The sequence below is a fragment of the Dermacentor variabilis genome, chromosome 9 (assembly GCF_050947875.1).
Source record: "Dermacentor variabilis isolate Ectoservices chromosome 9, ASM5094787v1, whole genome shotgun sequence".
Lineage (NCBI taxonomy): Eukaryota > Metazoa > Arthropoda > Arachnida > Ixodida > Ixodidae > Dermacentor > Dermacentor variabilis.
In genome coordinates this window covers 7,434,140-7,453,858 of record NC_134576.1, presented here as the reverse complement: position 1 = coordinate 7,453,858, position 19,719 = coordinate 7,434,140, and the positions used below count along the sequence as shown (strand labels likewise).

The window sequence follows — 19,719 nt, the reverse complement described above, 5'->3', positions numbered from 1 at the left end:
TCTTCTCGTTTATTACATAACGAGGGTCTCGAATCGGGACAACATTGATGCCTTCAGGTAGCATATGTGGATTTATTGACCAGTTGCCTTCACCCAAAAAGATGACGTTCTGGTGACGCCTGCGGCAACGTGGACTTTCCACGTCCGCCGCCAAGGTCTGTGAGTGGTTGCGCTGGCTAACACTCCCAGGGTTTACTAGTACGCATAAATACCCAAGAAAGTTGATGGGGAAACAGCGCCGCTCTAGCACAATTGGTAGAGCATCGCACGCGAAATGCGAAGGGTGTGGGTTTGGTTCTAACCTGCGGCAAGTTGTTTTTTCATCGGCATTAATTTCCCTTATTTATCGTTTCTTCATTCCCTTTATTAGGCACAACTAATTTCCCTTATGTTGTCCTTGGCGTCAGTTCTTGTTGGCTTCTCATGATATGACTAATAAATATCGGGCCCCTCGGTTAACCCCCTTCTTCTCGTTTAATACATAACGAGGGTCTCGAATCCGGCAACATTGATGCCTTCAGATAGCATATGTGGGTTTATTGACCAGTTGCCTTCACCCCAAAAGATCACGTTCTGGTGACACCAGCGTCAACGAGGACGTTTCACTTCCACCGCCAAGGTCTGTGAGTGGTGGCGCTGGCTAACACTCCCAGGGTTTACCAGTACACATAAATATCCAAGAAAGTTGATGGGGAAACAGTGGCGCGGCAGCTCAATGGATAGAGCATTGCACGCGAAATGCGAACGTTGTAGGTTCGGTTCCCACCAGCGGCAGGTTGTTTTTTCATCCACTTTATTTATATTAATTTATCGTTTCTTCATTAGATTTATTAAGCACAACGAATTTCCCCTATGTTGTCCATGGTGTCAATGCTTGTTGGATTCTCATGATATGACTAATAAATATCGGGCCCCTCGGTTAACCCCCTTTCTTCTCGTTTATTACATAACGAGGGTCTCGAATCCGGCAACATTGATGCCTTCAGGTAGCATATGTGGGTTTATTGACCAGTTGCCTTCACCCCAAAAGATCACGTTCTCGTGACGCCTGCGTCAACGAGGACATTCCACGTCCGCCGCCAAGGTCTGCGTGTGTTGGCGCTGGCTAACACTCCCAGGGTTTACTAGCACACATAAATACCCAAGTAAGTTGATCGGGAGACAGCGCCGCGGTAGCTCAATTGGTAGAGCATCGCACGCGAAATGCGAAGGTTGTGGGTTCGGTTCCCACCTGCGGCAGGTTGTTTTATCATCCACTTTAATTTCTATTTTTTATCGTTTCTTAATTCCATTTATTAAGCACAACGAATTTCCCCTATGTTGTCGTTGGTATCAGTGCTTGTTGGCTTCTCGTGATATGACTAATAAATATCGGGCCCCTCGGTAAACCCCCTTTATTCTCGTTTATTACATAACGAGGGTCTCGAATCCGGCAACATTGATGCCTTCAGGTAGCATATGTGGGTTTATTGACCAGTTACCTTCACCCCAAAACATCACATTCTCGTGACGCCTGGGTCAACGAGGAGGTTCCGCGTCCGCCGCCAAGGTCTGTGAGTGGTGGCGCTGGCTAACACTCCCAGGGTTTTACTAGTACACATAAATACCCAAGAAAGTTGAAGGGGAAACAGCGCCGCTGTAGCTCAATTGGCAGAGCATCGCACGCGAAATGCGAACGTTGTGGGTTCAGTTCTAACCTGCGGCAAGTTGTTTTTTCATCCACTTCAATTTCCATTATTTATCGTTTCTTCATTCCATTTATTAGGCACAACGAATTTCCCTTATGTTGTCCTTGGTGTCAGTTCTTGTTGGCTTCTCATGATATGACTAATAAATATCGGGCCCCTCGGTTAACCCCCTTCTTCTCGTTTAATACATAACGAGGGTGTCGAATCCGGCAACATAGATGCCTTCAGATAGCATATGTGGGTTTATTGACCAGTTGCCTTCACTCCAAAAGATCACGTTCTCGTGACGCCAGCGTCAACGAGGACGTTTCACTTCCACCGCCAAGGTCTGCGAGTGGTGGCGCTGGCTAACACTACCAGGGTTTACCAGTACACATAAATATCCAAGAAAGTTGATGGGGAAACAGTGACGCGGTAGCTCAATGGATAGAGCATTGCACGCGAAATGCGAACGTTGTAGGTTCGGTTCCCACCAGCGGCAGGTTGTTTTTTCATCCACTTTATTTATATTATTTATCGTTTCTTCATTAGATTTATTAAGCACAACGAATTTCCCCTATGTTGTCCATGGTGTCAGTGCTTGTTGGCTTCTCATGATATGACGAATAAATATCGGGCCCCTTGGTTTAACGCCCTTTCTTCTCGTTTATTACATAACGAGGGTCTCGAATCCGGCAACATTGATGCCTTCAGGTAGCATATTTGGGTTTATTGACCAGTTGCCTTCAGCCAAAAAGATCACGTTCTCGTGGCGCTTTCGGCAACGAGGACTTTCCACATCCGCCGCTAAGGTCTGTGAGTGGTGGCGCTGGCTAACACTCCCAGGGTTTTACTAGTACACATAAATACCCAAGAAAGTTGATGGGGAAACAGCGCAGCGGTACCTCAATTGGTAGAGCATCGCACGCGAAATGCGAAGGTTGTGGGTTCGATTCTAACCTGTGCCAAGCTGTTTTTTCATCCACTTTAATTTCCATTTTTTATCGTTTCTTCATTCCATTTATTAGGCACAACTAATTTCCACTATGTTGTCCTTGGTGTCAGTGCTTGTTTGCTTCTCATGATATGACTAATAAATATCGGGCCCCTTGGTTTAACGCCCTTTCTTCTCGTTTATTACATAACGAGGGTCTCGAATCCGGCAACATTGATGCCTTCAGGTAGTATATGTGCGTTTATTGACCAGTTGCCTTCAGCCAAAAAGATCACGTTCTCGAGGCGCTTTCGGCAACGAGGACTTTCTACATCCGCCGCCAAGGTCTGTGTGTGGTAGCGCTGGCTAACACTCCCGGGGTTTACAAGTACACATAAATACCCGAGAAAGTTGATGGGGAAACAGCGCCGCGGTAGCTCAATTGGTAGAGCATCACACGCGAAATGCGAAGGTTGTGGGTTCGGGTCCCACCTGCGGCAAGTTGTTTTTTCATCCACTTTAATTTCCATTAATTTATCCTTTCTTCATTCAATTTATTAAGCACAACGAATTTCCCCTATGTTGTCCTTGGTATCAGTGCTTGTTGGCTTCTCATGATATGACTAATAAATATCGGGCCCCTCGGTTAACCCCCTTTCTTCTCCTTTATTACATAACGAGGGTCTGGAATCCGGCAACATTGATGACTTCAGGTAGCATATGTGGGTTTATTGACCAGTTGCCTTCACCCCAAAAGATCACGTTCTCGTGACACCTGCGGCAAGGAGGACGTTCCACGTCCGCCGGCAAGGTCTGTGAGTGGTGGCGCTGGCTAACAATCCCAAGGTTTACTAGTACACATAAATACTCAAGAAAGTTGATCGGGAAACAGCGCCGCGGTAGCTCAATTGGTAGAGCATCGCACGCGAAATGCGAAGGTTGTGGGTACGATTCTAACCTGTGCCAAGCTGTTTTTTCATCCACTTTAATTTCCATTTTTTATCGTTTCTTCATTCCATTTATTAGGCACAACTAATTTCCCCTATGTTGTCCTTGGTGTCAGTGCTTGTTTGCTTCTCATGATATGACTAATAAATATCGGGCCCCTTGGTTTAACGCCCTTTCTTATCGTTTATTACATAACGAGGGTCTCGAATCCGGCCACAATGATGACTTCAGGTAGCATACGTGGATTCATTGACCAGCTGCCTTCACCCAAAAAGATGACGTTCTCATGACGCCTGCGGCAACGAGGACTTTCCACGTCCACCGCCAAGGTCTGTGAGTGTTTGCGCTGGCTAACACTACCAGGGTTTACTAGTACGCATAAATACCCAAGAAAGTTGATGGGGAAACAGCGCCGCGGCAGCTCAATTCTTAGAGCATCGCACGCGAAATTCGAAGGTTGTGGGTTCGGTTCCCACCTGCGGCAAGTTGTTTTTTCGTCCACTTTAATTTCTAATGATTTTTCGTTTCTTCATTCCATTTATTAAGCACAACTAATTTCCCCTGTGTTGTCCTTGGTGTCAGTGCTTGTTGGCTTCTCATGATATGACTAATAAATATCGGGGCCCTTCGTTAACTCCCTTCCTTCTCGTTTATTACATAACGAGGGTCTCGAATTCGGCAACATCGATGCATTCAGGTAGCATATGTGGGTTTATTGACCAGTTGCCTTCACCCAAAAAGATCACATACTCGTGACGCCTGCGGCAACTAGGACTTTCCACGTCCGCCGCCAAGGTCTGTGGGTGGTAGCACTGGCTAACACTCCCAGGGTTTTACTAGTACACATAAATACCCAAGAAAGCTGATGGGGAAACAGCGCCGCTGTAGCTCAATTGGCAGAGCATCGCACGCGAAATGCGAACGTCGTGGGTTCAGTTTTAACCTGGGGCAAGTTGTTTTTTCATCCTATTATTTTCCATTATTTATAGTTTCTTCATTCCATTTATTAGGCACAACTAATTTCCCTTAAGTTGTCCTTGGTGTCAGTGCTTGTTGGCTTCTCATGATGTGACTAATAAATATCGGGCCCCTCGGTTAACGCCCTTTCTTATCGTTTATTACATAACGAGGGTCTCGAATCCGGCCACAATGATGACTTCAGGTAGCATACGTGGATTCATTGACCAGCTGCCTTCACCCAAAAAGATGACGTTCTCGTGATGCCTGCGGCAAGGAGGACGTTCCACGTTCGCCGCCAAGGTCTGTGAGCGGTGGCGCTGGCTAACACTCAAAGGGTTTACTAGCGCACATAAATACCCAAGACAGTTGATGGGGAAACAGCGCCGCGGTAGCTCAATTCTTAGAGCATCGCACGCGAAATTCGAAGGTTGTGGGTTCGGTTACCACCTGCGGCACGTTGTTTTTTCATCCACTTTAATTTCTAATGATTTATCGTTTCTTCATTTCATTTATTAAGCACAACTAATTTCCCCCTGTGTTGTCCTTGGTGTCAGTGCTTGTTGGCTTCTCATGATATGACAAATAAATATCGGGCCCCTTGGTTAACTCCCTTTCTTCTCGTTTATTACATAACGAGGGTCTCGAATCGGGGCAACATTGATGCCTTCAGGTAGCATATGTGGATTTATTGACCAGTTGCCTTCACCCAAAAAGATGACGTTCTGGTGACGCCTGCGGTAACAAGCATGTTCCACGTCCGCCGCTAAGGTCTGTGACTGGTGGCGCTGGCTAACACTCCCAGGGTTTTAATAGTACACATAAATACCCAAGAAAGTTGATGGGGAAACAGCGCAGCGGTAGCACAATTGGTAGAGCATCGCACGCGAAATGCGAAGGGTGTGGGTTCGGTTCTAACCTGCGGCAAGTTGTTTTTTCATCGACATTAATTTCCGTTATTTATCGTTTCTTCATTCCATTTATTAGGCACAACTAATTTCCCTTATGTTGTCCTTGGTGTCAGTTCTTGTTGGCTTCTCATGATATGACTAACAAATATCGGGCCCCTCGGTTAACCCCCTTCTTCTCGTTTAATACATAACGAGGGTGTCGAATCCGGCAACATAGATGCCTTCAGATAGCATATGTGGGTTTATTGACCAGTTGCCTTCACTCCAAAAGATCACGTTCTCGTGACGCCAGCGTCAACGAGGACGTTTCACTTCCACCGCCAAGGTCTGTGAGTGGTGGCGCTGGCTAACACTCCCAGGGTTTACCAGTAGACATAAATATCCAAGAAAGTTGATGGGGAAACAGTGACGCGGTAGCTCAATGGATAGAGCATTGCACGCGAAATGCGAACGTTGTAGGTTCGGTTCCCACCAGCGGCAGGTTGTTTTTTCATCCACTTTATTTATATTATTTATCGTTTCTTCATTAGATTTATTAAGCACAACGAATTTGCCCTATGTTGTCCATGGTGTCAGTGCTTGTTGGCTTCTCATGATATGACTAATAAATATCGGGCCCCTCGGTTAACCCCCTTTCTTCTCGTAAATTACATAACGAGGGTCTCGAATCCGGCAACATTGATGACTTCAGGTAGCATATGTGGGTTTATTGACCAGTTGCCTTCACCCCAAAAGATCACGTTCTCGTGACGCCTGCGGCAAGGAGGACGTTCCACGTCCGCCGGCAAGGTCTGTGAGTGGTGGCGCTGGCTAACAATCCCAAGGTTTACTAATACACATAAATACTCAAGAAAGTTGATGGGGAAACAGCGCCGCGGTAGCTCAATTGGTAGAGCATCGCACGCGAAATGCGAAGGTTGTGGGTACGATTCTAACCTGTGCGAAGCTGTTTTTTCATCCACATTAATTTCCATTTTTTATAGTTTCTTCATTCCATTTATTAGGCACAACTAATTTCCCCTATGTTGTCCTTGGTGTCAGTGCTTGTTTGCTTCTCATGATATGACTAATAAATATCGGGCCCCTTGGTTAACTCCCTTTCTTCTCGTTTATTACATAACGAGGGTCTCGAATCGGGACAACATTGATGCCTTCAGGTAGCATATGTGGATTTATTGACCAGTTGCCTTCACCCAAAAAGATGACGTTCTGGTGACGCCTGCGGCAACGAGGACTTTCCACGTCCGCCGCCAAGGTCTGTGAGTGGTTGCGCTGGCTAACACTCCCAGGGTTTACTAGTACGCATAAATACCCAAGAAAGTTGATGGGGAAACAGCGCCGCTCTAGCACAATTGGTAGAGCATCGCACGCGAAATGCGAAGGGTGTGGGTTCGGTTCTAACCTGCGGCAAGTTGTTTTTTCATCGACATTAATTTCCCTTATTTATCGTTTCTTCATTCCATTTATTAGGCACAACTAATTTCCCTTATGTTGTCCTTGGTGTCAGTTCTTGTTGGCTTCTCATGATATGACTAATAGATATCGGGCCCCTCGGTTAACCTCCTTTCTTATCGTTTATTACATAACGAGGGTCTCGAATCCGGCAACATTGATGCCTTCAGGTAGCATATGTGGGTTTATTGACCAGTTGCCTTCACCCAAAAAGATCACGTTCTCGTGACGCCTGCAGCAAGGAGGACGTTCCACGTCCGCCTCCAAAGTCTGTGAGCGGTGGCGCTGGCTAACACTCCCAGGGTTTACTAGTACACATAAATACCCAAGAAAGTTGATGGGGAAACAACGCCGCGGTAGCTCAATTAGCAGAGCATCGCACGCTAAATGCGAAGGTTGTGGGATCGGGTCCCTCCTGTGGCAAATTGTTTTTTCATCCACTTTAATTTCCATTAATTTATCGTTTCTCCATTCCATTTATTAGGCCCAACTAATTTCCCCTATGTTGTCCTTGGTATCAGTGCTTGTTGGCTTCTCATGATATGACTAATTAATATCGGGCCCCTCGGTTTAACGCCCTTTCTTCTCGTTTATTACATAACGAGGGTCTCGAATCCGGCAACATTGATGACTTCAGGTAGCATATGTGGGTTTATTGACCAGTTGCCTTCACCCCAAAAGATCACGTTCTCGTGACGCCTGCGTCAACGAGGACGTTCCACGTCAGCCGCCAAGGTGTGTGAGTGGTGGCGCTGGCTAACACTCCCAGGGTTACTAGTACACATGAATACCCAAGAAAGTTGATGGGGAAACAGCGCCGCGGTAGCTCAATTGGTAGAGCATCGCACGGGAAACGCGAAGGTTGTGGGTTCGGTTCCCACCTGCAGCAAGTTGTTTTTTCATCCACTTTATTTATATTAATTTATCGTTTCTTCATTAAATTTATTAAGCACAACGAATTTCCCCTATGTTGTCCATGGTGTCAGTGCTTGTTGGCTTCTCATGATATGACTAAAAAATATCGGGCCCCTCGGTTAAGCCCCTTTCTTCTCGTTTATTACATAACGAGGGTCTCGAATCCGGCAACATTGATGCCTTCAGGTAGCATATTTGGGTTTATTGACCAGTTGCCTTCAGCGAAAAAGATCACGTTCTCGAGGCGCTTTCGGCAACGAGGACTTTCTACATCCGCCGCCAAGGTCTGTGTGTGGTAGCGCTGGCTAACACTCCCAGGGTTTACTAGTACACATAAGTACCCGCGAAAGTTGATGAGGAAACAGCGCCGCGGTAGCTCAATTGGTAGAGCATCACACGCGAAATGCGAACGTTGTGGGTTCGGGTCCCACCTGCGGCAAGTTGTTTTTTCATCCACTTTAATTTCCATTAATTTATCCTTTCTTCATTCCATTTATTAAGCACAACTAATTTCCCCTATGTTGTCCTTTGTGTCAGTGCTTGTTGGCTTCTCATGTTAAGACTAATAAATATGGGCCCCTCGGTTAACCCCCTTTCTTCTCGTTTACTACATAACGAGGGTCTCAAATCCGGCAACATTGATGCCTTCAGGTAGCATATTTGGGTTTATTGACCAGTTGCCTTCAGCCAAAAAGATCACGTTCTCGTGGCGCTTTCGGCAACGAGGACTTTCTACATCCGCCGCTAAGGTCTGTGTGTGGTAGCGCTGGCTAACACTACCACGGTTTACTAGCACACATATATACCCAAGAAAGTTGATGGGGAAACAGTGACGCGGTAGCTCAATGGATAGAGCATTGCACGCGAAATGCGAACGTTGTAGGTTCGGTTCCCACCAGCGGCAGGTTGTTTTTTCATCCACTTTATTTATATTAATTTATCGTTTCTTCATTAGATTTATTAAGCACAACGAATTTCCCCTATGTTGTCCATGGTGTCAGTGCTTGTTGGCTTCTCATGATATGACTAATAAATATCAGGCCCCTCGGTTAACCCCCTTTCTTCTCGTAAATTACATAACGAGGGTCTCGAATCTGGCAACATTGATGCCTTCAGGTAGCATATTTGGGTCTATTGACCAGTTGCCTTCAGCCAAAAAGATCACGTTCTCGTGGCGCTTTCGGCAACGAGGACTTTCCACATCCGCCGCTAAGGTCTGTGTGTGGTAGCGCTGGCTAACACTCCCAGGGTTTACTAGTACACATAAATACCCGAGAAAGTTGATGGGGAAACAGCGCCGCGGTAGCTCAATTGGTAGAGCATCACACGCGAAGGTTGTGGGTTCGGGTCCCACCTGCGGCAAGTTGTTTTTTCATCCACTTTAATTTCCATTAATTTATCCTTTCTTCATTCCATTTATTAAGCACTAATTTTCCCTATGTTGTCCTTGGTGTCAGTGCTTGTTGGCGTCTCATGATATGACTAATAAATATCGGGCCCCTCGGTTAACCCCCTTTCTTGTCGTTTATTACATAACGAGGGTCCCGAATCCGGCAACATTGATGCCTTCAGGTAGCATTTGTGGGTTTATTGACCAGTTGCCTTCAACCAAAAAGATCACGTTCTCGTGACGCCTGCGGTAACAAGGATGTTCCACGTCCGCCGCCAAGGTCTGTGAATGGTGGCGCTGGCTAACACTCCCAGGGTTTTACTAGTACACATAAATACCCAAGAAAGTTGATGGGCAAACAGCGCAGCGGTAGCTCAATTGGTAGAGCATCGCACGCGAAATGCGAAGGTTGTGGGTTCGATTCCAACCTGTGGCAAGTGGTTTTTTCATCCTCTTTTATTTCCATTTATTTATCGTTTCTTCATTCCATTTATTAGGCACAACTAATTTCCCCTATATTGTCCTTGGTGTCAGTGCTTGTTGGCTTCTCATGATATGACTAAAAAATATCGGGCGCCTCGGTTAACCCGCTTTCTTATCGTTTATTACATAACGAGGGTCTCGATTCCGGCAACATTGATGCCTTCAGGTAGTATATGTGCGTTTATTGACCAGTTGCCTTCACCCCAAAAGATTACGTTCTCGTGACGCCTGCGTCAACGAGGACATTCCACGTCCGCCGCCAAGGTGTGTGAGTGGTGGCGCTGGCTAAAACCTCAGGGTTACTAGTACACATAAATACCCAAGAAAGTTGATGGGGAAACAGCGCCGCGGTAGCTCAATTGGTAGAGCATCGCACACGAAATCCGAAGGTTGTGGGTTCGGTTCTATCCTGCGGCAAGTTGTTTTTTCATCCACTTTTTTTACATTATTTATCGTTTCTTCATTCCATTTATTAGGCACAACTAATTTCCCTTATGTTGTCCTTGGTGTCAGTGCTTGTTGGCTTCTCATGATATGACTAATAAATATCGGGCCCCTCGGTTAACCCCCTTTCTTCTCGTTTATTACATAACGAGGGTCTCGAATCCGGAAACATTGATGCCTTCAGGTAGCATATGTGGGTTTATTGACCAGTTGCCTTCACCCCAAAAGATCACGTTCTCGTGACGCCTGCGTCAACGAGGACCTTCCACGTCCGCCGCCAAGGTCTGTGAGTGTTGGCGCTGGCTAACACTCCCAGGGTTTACTAGCACACATAAATACCCAAGTAAGTTGATTGGGAGACAGCGCCGCGGTAGCTCAATTGGTAGAGCATCGCACGCGAAATGCGATGGTTTTGGGTTCGGTTTCCACTTGCGGCAGGTTGTTTTATCATCCACTTTAATTTCAATTTTTTATCGCTTCTTAATTCCATTTATTAAGCACAACGAATTTCCCCTATGTTGTCGTTGGTATCAGTGCTTGTTGGCTTCTCATGATATGACTAATAAATATCGGGCCCCTCGGTAAACCCCCTTTATTCTCGTTTATTAGATAACGAGGGTCTCGAATCCGGCAACATTGATGCCTTGAGGTAGCATATGTGGGTTTATTGACCAGTTGCCTTCACCCAAAAACATGACGTTCTCGTGACGCCTGCGGCAACGAGGACTTTCCACGTCCACCGCCAAGGTCTGTGAGTGGTGGCGCTGGCTAACACTCCCAGGGTTTACCAGTACACATAAATATCCAAGAAAGTTGATGGGGAAACAGTGACGCGGTAGCTCAATTGGTAGAGCATCGCACGGGAAATGCGAAGGTTGTGGGTTCGGTTCCCACCTGCGGCAAATTGTTTTTTCATCCACTTTAATTTCCATTAATTTATCGTTTCTCCAATCCATTTATTAGGCCCAACTAATTTCCCCTATGTTGTCCTTGGTGTCAGTGCTTGTTGGCTTCTCGTGATATGACTAATAAATATCTGGGCCCTTGGTTAACTCCCTTCCTTCTCGTTTATTACATAACGAGGGTCTCGAATCGGGACAACATTGATGGCTTCAGGTAGCATATGTGGGTTTATTGAACAGTTGCCTTCACCCAAAAAGATGACGTTCTCGTGACGCCTGCGGCAACGAGGACTTTCCACGTCCACCGCCAAGGTCTGTGAGTGGTGGCGCTGGCTAACACTAGCAGGGTTTACTAGTACGCATAAATACCCAAGAAAGTTGATGGGGAATCAGCGCCGCGGTAGCTCAATTGGTAGAGCATCGCACGGGAAATGCGAAGGTTGTGGGTTCGGTTCCCACCTGCGGCAAATTGTTTTTTCATCCACTTTAATTTCCATTAATTTATCGTTTCTCCGATCCATTTATTAGGCCCAACTAATTTCCCCTATGTTGTCCTTGGTGTCAGTGCTTGTTGGCTTCTCATGATATGACTAATAAATATGTGGGCCCCTGGTTAGCTCCCTTCCTTCTCGTTTATTACATAACGAGAGTCTCGAATCGGGACAACATTGATGGCTTCAGGTAGCATATGTGGGTTTATTGAACAGTTGCCTTCACCCAAAAAGATGACGTTCTCGTGACGCCTGTGGCAACGAGGACTTTCCACGTCCGCCGCCAAGGTCTGTGAGTGGTTGCGCTGGCTAGCACTCCCAGGGTTTACTAGTACGCATATATACCCAAGAAAGTTGATGGGGAAACAGCGCCGCTGTAGCTCAATTGCTAGAGCATCGCACGCGAAATGCAAAGGGTGTGGGTTCGGTTCTAACCTGCGGCAATTTGTTTTTTCATCCACTTTATTTCCATTAATTTATCGTTTTTTCATTCCATTTATTAAGCACAACTAATTTCCCCTGTGTTGTCCTTGGTGTCTGTTCTTGTTGGCTTCTCATGATATGACTAATAAATATCGGGCCCCTCGGTTAACCCCCTTTCTTGTTCATTACATAGCGAGGGTCTCGAATCCGGCAACATTGATGCCTTCAGGTACGATGTGTGGGTTTATTGACCAGTTGCCTTCACCCCAAAACATCACATTCTCGTGACGCCTGCGTCAACGAGGACGTTCCACGTCCGCCGCCAAGGTCTGTGAGTGGTGGCGCTGGCTAACACTCCCAGGGTTTTACTAGTACACATAAATACCCAAGAAAGTTGAAGGGGAAACAGCGCCGCTGTAGCTCAATTGGCAGAGCATCGCACGCGAAATGCGAACGTTGTGGGTTCAGTTCTAACCTGCGGCAAGTTGTTTTTTCATCCACTTTAATTTCCATTATTTATCGTTTCTTCATTCCATTTATTAGGCACAACTAATTTCCCTTATGTTCTCCTTGGTGTCAGTTCTTGTTGGCTTCTCATGATATGACTAATAAATATCGGGCACCTCGGTTAACCCCCTTTCTTCTCGTAAATTACATAACGAGGGTCTGGAATGCGGCAAGATTGATTCCTTCAGGTAGCATATGTGGGTTTATTGACCAGTTGCCTTCACCCCAAAACATCACATTCTCGTGACGCCTGCGTCAACGAGGACGTTCCACGTCCGCCGCCAAGGTCTGTGAGTGGTGGCGCTGGCTAACACTCCCAGGGTTTCCTAGCACACATAAATACCCAAGAAAGTTGATGGGGTACAGTGCCGCGGTAGCTCAATTGGTAGAGCATGGCACGCGAAATGCGAACGTTGTGGGTTCAGTTCTAACATGGGGCAAGTTGTTTTTTCATCCTCTTTTTTTCAATCATTTATCGTTTCTTCATTCCATTTATTAGGCACAACTAATTTCCCTTATGTTATCCTTGGTGTCAGTGCTTGTTGGCTTCTCATGATATGACTAATAAATATCGGGCCCCTCGGTTAACCCCCTTTCTTATCGTTTATTACATAACGAGGGTCTCGAATCCGGCCACATTGATGACTTCAAGTAGCATATGTGGGTTCATTGACCCGTTGCCTTCACCCAAAAAGATGACGTTCTCGTGATGCCTGCGACAAGGAGGACGTTCCACGTCCGCCGCCAAGGTCTGTGAGCGGTGGCGCTGGCTAACACTCAAAGGGTTTACTAGCACACATAAATACCCAACAAAGTTGATAGGGAAAGAGCGCCGCGGTAGCTCAATTCTTAGAGCATCGCACGCGAAATTCGAAGGTTGTGGGTTCGGTTACCACCTGTGGCACGTTGTTTTTTCATCCACTTTAATTTCTAATGATTTATCGTTTCTTCATTACATTTATTAAGCACAACTAATTTCCCCCTGTGTTGTCCTTGGTGTCAGTGCTTGTTGGCTTCTCATGATATGACTAATAAATATCGGGCCCCTTGGTTAACTCCCTTTCTTCTGGTTTATTACATAACGAGGGTCTCGAATCGGGGCAACATTGATGCCTTCAGGTAGCATATGTGGGTTTATTGACCAGTTGCCTTCACCCAAAAAGATGACGTTCTGGTGACGCCTGCGGCAACGAGGACTTTCCACGTCCGCCGCCAACGCCTGTGAGTGGTTGCGCTGGCTAACACTCCCAGGGTTTACAAGTGCGCATAAATACCCAAGAAAGTTGATGGGGAAACAGCGCAGCTCTAGCACAATTGGTAGAGCATCGCACGCGAAATGCGAAGGGTGTGGGTTCGGTTCTAACCTGCGGCAAGATGTTTTTTCATCGACTTTAATTTCCCTTATTTATCGTTTCTTCATTCCATTTATTAGGCACAACTAATTTCCCTTATGTTGTCCTTGGTGTCAGTTCTTGTTGGCTTCTCATGATATGACTAATAAATATCGGGCCCCTCGGTTAACCCCCTTTCTTCTCGTTTATTACATAACGAGGGTCTCGAATCCGGCAACATTGATGCCTTCAGGTAGCATATGTGGGTTAATTGACCAGTTGCCTTCACCCCAAAACATCACATTCTCGTGACGCCTGCGTCAGCGAGGACCTTCCACGTCCGCCGCCAAGGTCTGTGAGTTTTGGTGCTGGCTAACACTCCCAGGGTTTACTAGCACACCTAAATACCCAAGTGAGTTGATTGCGAGACAGCGCCGCGGTAGCTCAATTGGTAGAGCATCGCACGCGAAATGCGAAGGTTGTGGGTTCGGTTCCCACCTGCGGCAGGTTGTTTTATCATCCACTTAAATTTCTATTTTTTATCGTTTCTTAATTCCATTTATTAAGCACAACGAATTTCCCCTATGTTGTCCTTGGTGTCAGTGCTTGTTGGCTTCTCATGATATGACTAATAAATATCGGGCCCCTCGGATAACCCCCTTTCTTCTCGTTTATTACATAGCGAGGGTCTCGAATCCGGCAACATTGATGCCTTCAGGTAGCATATGTCGGTGTGTTGACCAGTTGCCTTCACCCAAAAAGATCACGTTCTCGTGACGCCTGCGGCAACGAGGACGTTCCACGTCCGCCGCCAAGGTCTGTGAGTGGTGGCGCTGGCTAACGCTCCCAGGGTTTTACTAGTACACATAAATACTCAAGAAAGTTGATGGGGAATAAGCGCCGCGGTAGCTCAATTTGTAGAGCAACACGCGAAATGCGAAGGTTGTGGGTTCGCTTCCCACCTGCGGCAAGTTATTTTTTCGTCAACTTTAATTTCCATAAATTTATCATTTCTTCATTCCATTTATTAAGCTCAACTAATTTCCCCTATGTTGTCCTTGGTGTCATTGCTTGTTGGCTTCTCATGATATGACAAACAAATATCGGCCCCTCGGTTACCCCCTTTCTATTGTTTATTACATAACGAAGGTCTCGAATCCGGCAACATTGATGCCTTCAGGTAGCATATGTGGGTGTATTGACCAGTTGCCTTCACCCAAAAAGATCACGTTCCCGTGACGCCTGCGGCAACGAGGACGTTCCATGTCCGCCGCCTAGGTCTGTGAGTGGTGGCGCTCGCTAACACTCCCAGGGATTTACTAGCGCACATATATACCCAAGAAAGTTGATGGGGAAACAGCGACGCTGTAGCTCGATTGCAAGAGCATCGCACGCGAAATGCGAACGTTGTGGGTTCGATTCCCCCCTGCGGCAAGTTGTTCTTTCATCCAGTTTAATTTCCATTAATTTATCGTTTCATCATTCCATTTATTAAGCACAACTAATTTCCCCTATGTTGTCCTTGGTATCAGTGCTATTGCCTTCTGATGATACGACTAATAAATATAGGGCTCCTCGGTTACCCCCTTTCTTCTCGTTTATTACATAACGAGGGTCTCGAATCCGGCAACATTGATGCCTTCAGGTAGCATATCTGGGCGCATTGACCAGTTGCCTTCACCCAAAAAGATCAAGTTCTCGTGAAGCCTGCGGCAACGAGGACGTTCCACGTCCGCCGCCAAGGTCTGTGAGTGATGGCGCTCGCTAACACTCCCAGGGATTTACTAGTTCACATATATACCCAAGAAAGTTGATGGGGAAACAGCGCCGCCGTAGCTCAATTGGTAGAGCATCGCACGCGAAATGCGATGGTTGTGGGATCGATTCCCCCCTGCGGCAAATTGTATTTTCATCCACTTTAATTTCTATTATTTATCGTTTCTTCATTCCATTTATTAAGCACAACTAATTTCCCTTATGTTGTCCTTGGTGTCATTGCTTGTTGGCTTCTCATGATATGACTAATAAATATAGGGCCCCTCGGTTACCCCATTTATTCTTGTTTATTACATAACGAGGGTCTCGAATCCGGCAACATTGATGCCTTCAGGTAGCATATGTGGGTTAATTGACCAGTTGCCTTCACCCAAAGAGATCACGTTCTCGTGACGCCTGCGGCAACGAGGACGTTCCATGTCCGCCGCCAAGGTCTGTGAGTGATGGCGCTCGCTAACACTCCCAGGGATTTACTACTGCACATATATACCCAAGAAAGTTTATGGGGAAACAGCGCCGCTGTTGCTCGATTGCTAGAGCATTGCACGCGAAATGCGAAGGTTGTGGGTTCGATTTCCCCCGGCGGCAAGTTGTTCTTTCATCCAGTTTAATTTCCATTAATTTATCGTTTCTTCATTCCATTTATTAAGCCCAACTAATTTCTCCTATGTTGTCCTTAATGTCAGTGCTTGTTGGCTTCTGATGATACGACTAATAAATATAAGGCCCCTCGGTTACCCCCTTTATTCTTGTTTATTACGTAACGAGGGTCTCGAATCCGGAAACATTGATGCCTTCAGGTAGCATATGTGGGTGTATTGACCAGTTGCCTTCACCCACAAAGATCACGTTCTCGTGACGCCTGCGGCAACGAGGACGTTACACGTCCGCCGCCAAGGTCTGTGAGTGATGGCGCTCGCTAACACTCCCAGGGTTTTACTAGTACACATATATACCCAAGAAAGTTGATGGGGAAACAGCGCCGCGGTAGCTCATTTGGTAGAGCATCGCACGCGAAATGCGAAGGTTGTGGGATCGATTCCCCCGTGCGGCAAGTTGTTTTTTCATCCACTTTAATTTCTATTATTTATCGTTTCTTCATTCCATTTATTAAGCACAACTAATTTCCCTTATGTTGTCCTTGGTGTCATAACTTGTTGGCTTCTCATGATATGACTAATAAATATCAGGCCCCTCGGTTAACCCCCTTTCTTGTCGTTTATTACATAACAAGGGTCTCGAATCCGGCAACATTGATGCTTTCAGGTAGCATATGTGGGTTTATTGACCAGTTGCCTTCACCCAAAGAGATCACGTTCTCGTGACGCCTGCGGCAACGAGGACGTTCCATGTCCGCCGCCAAGGTCTGTGAGTGGTGGCGCTCGCTAACACTCCCAGGGATTTACTAGTGCACATATATACCCAAGAAAGTTGATGGGGAAACAGCGTCGAGGAAGCTCAATTGGTAGAGCATCGCACGCGAAATGCGAAGGTTGTGGGTTCGGTTCCCACCTGCGGCAAGTTGTTCTTTCATCCAGTTTAATTTCCATTAACTTATCGTTTCATCATTCCATTTATTAAGCACAACTAATTTCCCCTATGTTGTCCTTGGTATCAGTGCTATTGCCTTCTGATGATACGACTAATAAATATAGGGCTCCTCGGTTACCCCCTTTCTTCTCGTTTATTACATAACGAGGGTCTCGAATCCGGCAACATTGATGCCTTCAGGTAGCATATCTGGGCGCATTAACCAGTTGCCTTCACCCAAAAAGATCACGTTCTCGTGACGCCTGCGGCAACGAGGACGTTCCATGTCCGCCGCCAAGGTCTGTGAGTGGTGGCGCTCGCTAACACTCCCAGGGATTTACTAGTGCACATATATACCCAAGAAAGTTGATGGGGAAACAGGGCCGCTGTAGCTCGATTGCAAGAGCATCGCACGCGAAATGCGAAGGTTGTGGGTTCGATTCCCCCCTGCCGCAAGTTGTTCTTTCATCCAGTTTAATTTCCATTAATTTATCGTTTCTTCATTCCATTGATTAAGAACAAACTAATTTCTCCTATGTTGTCTTTAATGTATGTGCTTGTTGGGTTCTGATGATACGACTAATAAATATAGGGCCCCTCGGTTTCCCCCTTTCTTCTCGTTTATTACATAACGAGGGTCTCGAATCCGGCAACATTGATGCCTTCAGGTAGCATATGTGGGTGTATTGACCAGTTGCCTTCACCCAAAAAGATCAAGTTCTCGTGACGCCTGCGGCAACGAGGACGTTCCACGTCCGCCACCAAGGTCAGTGAGTGGTGGCGCTGGCTGACACTACCAGGAATTTACTAGTACACATAACTAATCAAGAAAGTTGTGGGGAAACAGCGCCGCGGTAGCTCAATTGTTAGAGCTTAGCACGCGAAATGGGAAGGTTGTGGGTTCGGTTCCCACTTGCGGCAAGTTGTTTTTTCATCCACTTTAATTTCTATTATATTTATCGTTTCTTCATTCAATGTATTAAGCACAACTAATTTCCCCTATGTTGTCCTTGGTGTCAGTGCTTGTTGGCTTCTCATGATATGACAAATAAATATCGGGCCCCTCGGTTATCCCCTTTCTATTGTTTATTACATAATGAGGGTCTCGAATCCATCAATATTGATGCCTTCAGGTAGCATATGTGGGTGTTTTGACCAGTTGCCTTCACCCAAAAAGATCACGTTCTCGTGAAGCCTGCGGCAACGAGGACGTTCCACGTCCGCCGCCAAGGTCTGTGAGTGATGGCGCTCGCTAACACTCCCAGGGATTTACTAGTACACATATATACCCAAGAAAGTTGATGGGGAAACAGCGCCGCTGTAGCTCGATTGCTAGAGCATCGCACGCGAAATGCGAAGGTTGTGGGTTCGATTCCCCCCGGCGGCAAGTTGTTCTTTCATCCAGTTTAATTTCCATTAATTTATCGTTTCTTCATTCCATTTATTAAGCCCAACTAATTTCTCCTATGTTGTCCTTAATGTCAGTGCTTGTTGGCTTCTGATGATACGACTAATAAATATAAGGCCCCTCGGTTACCCCCTTTATTCTTGTTTATTACGTAACGAGGGTCTCGAATCCGGAAACATTGATGCCTTCAGGTAGCATATGTGGGTGTATTGACCAGTTGCCTTCACCCACAAAGATCACGTTCTCGTGACGCCTGCGGCAACGAGGACGTTCCACGTCCGCCGCCAAGGTCTGTGAGTGGTGGCGCTGGCTAACACTCCCAGGGTTTTACTAGTACACATATATACCCAAGAAAGTTGATGGGGAAACAGCGCCGCGGTAGCTCAATTGGTAGAGCATCGCACGCGAAATGCGAAGGTTGTGGGATCGATTCCCCCCTGCGGCAAGTTGTTTTTTCATCCACATTAATTTCTATTATTTATCGTTTCTTCATTCCATTTATTAAGCACAACTAATTTCCCTTATGTTGTCCTTGGTGTCATAACTTGTTGGCTTCTCATGATATGACTAATAAATATCAGGCCCCTCGGTTAACCCCCTTTCTTGTCGTTTATTACATAACAAGGGTCTCGGAACCGGCAACATTGATGCCTTCAGGTAGCATATGTGGGTTTATTGACCAGTTGCCTTCACCCAAAGAGATCACGTTCTCGTGACGCCTGCGGCAACGAGGACGTTCCATGTCCGCCGCCAAGGTCTGTGAGTGGTGGCGCTCGCTAACACTCCCAGGGATTTACTAGGGCACATATATACCCAAGAAAGTTGATGGGGAAACAGCGTTGAGGAAGCTCAATTGGTAGAGCATCACACGCGAAATGCGAAGGTTGTGGGTTTGGTTCCCACCTGCGGCAAGTTGTTTTTTCGTCCACTTTATAATAATTTATCATTTCTTCATTCCATTTATTAAGCCCAACTAATTTCCGCTATGTTGTCCTTGGTGTCAGTGCTTGTTGGCTTCTCATGATATGACTAATAAATATCGGGTACCTCGGTTACCGCCTTTCTTCTCGTTTATTACATAACGAGGATCTCGAATCCGGCAACACTGATGCCTTCAGGTAGCATACGTGGGTTTATTGACCAGTTGCCTTCACCCAAAGAGATTACGTTCTCCTGACACCTGCGGCAACGAGGACGTTCCACGTCCGCCACCGAGGTCAGTGAGTGGTGGCGCTGGCTGATACTACCAG

At 46.4% G+C, this 19,719-nt stretch overlaps 4 non-coding genes across 4 annotated transcripts; all 4 read left to right on the top strand.

Moving 5' to 3' along the window:
• The first annotated feature begins 1,166 nt into the window (after positions 1 to 1,166).
• TRNAS-CGA (transfer RNA serine (anticodon CGA)) lies at positions 1,167 to 1,239 on the top strand. The gene has a single exon. It is a non-coding gene; the product is annotated as a tRNA-Ser (tRNA).
• Positions 1,240 to 10,930: 9,691 nt separating this feature from the next.
• On the top strand, positions 10,931 to 11,003 carry TRNAS-GGA (transfer RNA serine (anticodon GGA)). The gene has a single exon. It is a non-coding gene; the product is annotated as a tRNA-Ser (tRNA).
• Positions 11,004 to 11,397: 394 nt separating this feature from the next.
• Positions 11,398 to 11,470, top strand: TRNAS-GGA (transfer RNA serine (anticodon GGA)). The gene has a single exon. It is a non-coding gene; the product is annotated as a tRNA-Ser (tRNA).
• A 2,718-nt stretch (positions 11,471 to 14,188) lies between these two features.
• TRNAS-CGA (transfer RNA serine (anticodon CGA)) lies at positions 14,189 to 14,261 on the top strand. Its single transcript has one exon. It is a non-coding gene; the product is annotated as a tRNA-Ser (tRNA).
• Positions 14,262 to 19,719: the final 5,458 nt, after the last annotated feature.